We start from the raw sequence: 3,050 nt of genomic DNA on the forward strand, positions 1-3,050 counted from the left end.
TCCTCACCAGCTCCAAGAAAGCTGTTAAGGTTTGCTTTGTAGCACCGTTAGTAGGAAACACAGTGCTGCATTTAATGTGCCATTAACGTCAGGCAGTTGTCATATTAAGTACATCCTTCAATCTACAGTTTTAATTTTGCGGTTCGCTTCGTGGTGTTGTGACCATGTTGTATATTTCATGAGTGACCTTCCAGTCCAGCATTAAGCTGAGTCCGCGGCTATGCTTTTACCCTTTCCACTTTGATGTCTCTTCTTATCCTCTATGACACGTCAAATCCAGGAGAATCGGTGGCTTTGCAGTCGCCCTGAACATCGCCCATAATCCCTTCAGCCTCGCCTGCCGTAGGGGCTCCAGTAGATGTTTCTACTTCTGCGGTCAGTCTATTCCCATCTCGTCGCCTGACTGTTCCCTTTTTCCCGCCTGCCGCCACCTCTAATGAAGCTTGCTGGCCCCTTTAAGTCCCTCTGCATTTGACAGTAATGTGACACAGTAATATCCAATGATGGGGCCCCATCTCCACCCACATCAGCGCTGAATAATACATATCTGCCGCCTTATAAACATAATACATTAGTTACCAGAACTAGATGTGTGTGTTGTGGCACCTTTGTGTGCGCAGATTAATTAAAGATGAATTAATGCACATTCCGACCGTTCTGACTGACACTAAAGGTACAAAATAAATAGGTTATCAATGAATAATTGACTGGAGGATGGTAATGCTTATGTTTCGTTCGCCACTCTAAATCGCGAGAAGCGAAGTGTCCACAAAGTCGTCTCGCTTTGTTTTAGACAGCCATGTTGTGCAGATTAGGGGCGAAAGAGGGGGCATTACAGGGAGTGCTAATAGGCTAAGCAGTGTTTTCCCAGGCAGAAAACTTGATGGAGGAACTGTCCAACGCACACACACCCCGAGCATTCTGGGAGTCTGTAGAAGAAGCCACTCGGCACACAGCGCTGGCACTCTAAATCAGCCTCAAATGTACTCAAGCTTCACGTCACATTTGTAAGGTTGATTTCAGTCTCAGCGAGTCACCCCACGCGTCTCCATCCACACATTAGCATCCAGCACACACACACACACACAACGCTTACTAATGCTCTCACACACTCTTGGCAGGGTGAGTTTATCCTTCAGTGTTTGACCGTAGTAAAGAAGCTGCCAGTCATTCGCAGAGAAGCTCGTAAATCCACAGGAAGGAGGAAGTAAAAGGAGCCAATTACTTTTAGATTTCCGTCCCTCTAATAAGCCTAGTGAGTCACATAAACTTTCACCTTCCAGGACCTCCATCTGTTTTACTGTGTGTGTGTGTGTGTGTGTGTGTGTGTGTGTGTGTGTGTGTGTGTGTGTGTGTCGTAAGTCCGGCTGCTTACGTGTGTGTGTTATCGGCTTGTCTGCTTGTTCCAAAGTGTATTTACCCTCCTGCATATGATGTTTTGGCATCAACATGTGTTTGTCTGAGTCAATGTGTTTGATAGTGCCGTGTGTGTGTGTGTGTGTGTTCGCTGTGAGTCGGACCAGCAGAGTAATGGAGACTGAGGGAGGGAGCAGCGTATTTTACTACAAAGTCCATGGCCTAATGAAGGAGGTGGGAGAAATTGTCCTGTCAGTCAGAATCAGGCCTTGGCCATAGGTGCGTGTGTGTGTGTGTGTGTGTGTGGTGTGTGTGTGTGTGTGTGTGTGTGTGTGTGTGTGTGTGTGTGTGTGTGTGTGTGTGTGTGTGTGTGTGTGTGTGTGTGTGTGTGTGTGCGTCTGCAGATAGGAAGCCCATGGTATCACGACTGAAGTTGATCATGACCTTGATGTCCACTTAAGTCACTTCAGGAGCTAGCACTGACCTTCCCTTTACATCCAGTAAATCCACTTTTCCTGAAAGCTGCTGCAAATCATACTGTTTGAAGCTGTGTTAAACGTGTGTATACTGTAAAACACACAGGATGCATTGCTGTACAGTATGTTCTTGAGTTTAGACAATGAGGAAGTCTAATGTACCGTATTTTCCAGACTATAAGTCACATTCACCGGTCTGGCTGGTCCTGCGACATATACTCCGAAGCAACTTATATATTGCGTTCAAACTCCGGCCAATAGGTGGCACAATATACAATCTTGATAACTGAAAACTGCTGTACCACCGAAGAAGAGAAAAGTCACGGCTGTTGTCACTACCTGATCTGCAGCTCTGCCCGATCTGCAGTGCACATGTGCGAGATGGTCTGCCATATTGGACAACTCCGGACGGCAACCCAAGTAGGACAACATTGACACAGTGGCTTTTGGCAAAGCTAAAAAATAAAACGAGAGAGAGATGAGTTATTGTTATTACAACGTGACTTCACTATTATTTAACAACTCTTTTTATTGGGTTGTTTTATTTGGGGTTAAGTACATTGTCAGAATAAGTGAGAAATGGATTTAACTTCTGTTAGACAGCTATCATACTGAATACATATTTACTGTGAATGTGTGCAAAAATGTATGGCATATAGCTGTCTAACAGAAGTTACATTCATTGCTCACTTATTCTGACAATGTACTTAACCCCAAATAAAAGAACCCAATAAAAAAAGTTGTTAAATAATAGTGAAGTCACATTGTAATAACAATAACTCATCTCTCTCGAGTTTTCCTTTTGAGCTTTGCCAAAAGCCATTGTGTCAATGTTGTCCTACTTGGGTTGCCGTCCGGAGTTGTCCAATATGGCGGACCATCTCGCACATGCGCACTGCAGATCGGGCAGAGCTGCAGATTGGGTAGTGACAGTGACAACGGCAACTGGGAGGATGCGTCACGTAACTTTCCAGGATGTTGTGGGATGGATGGACACAGCATGGGCTTCAGTGACGACCGACACCATCCTGTCGGGATTCAGAAAAGGTCTAATCGGAGCTGATTCTGATGGAAAGTCTGAGGACAGCCCAGAGCAGGACATGCTGCTTCATCTACACCGGAGTTGGCGATAGTGTTTAACAGCGACTGTATAAATACAGTGAGAATTCCGAGTGGCTAAGCGACTTAGCGGCTAGGCTAATTAGCGTATCAGTATTA

This window comes from Gymnodraco acuticeps, unplaced genomic scaffold (assembly GCF_902827175.1).
Source record: "Gymnodraco acuticeps unplaced genomic scaffold, fGymAcu1.1, whole genome shotgun sequence".
Classification (NCBI taxonomy): domain Eukaryota; kingdom Metazoa; phylum Chordata; class Actinopteri; order Perciformes; family Bathydraconidae; genus Gymnodraco; species Gymnodraco acuticeps.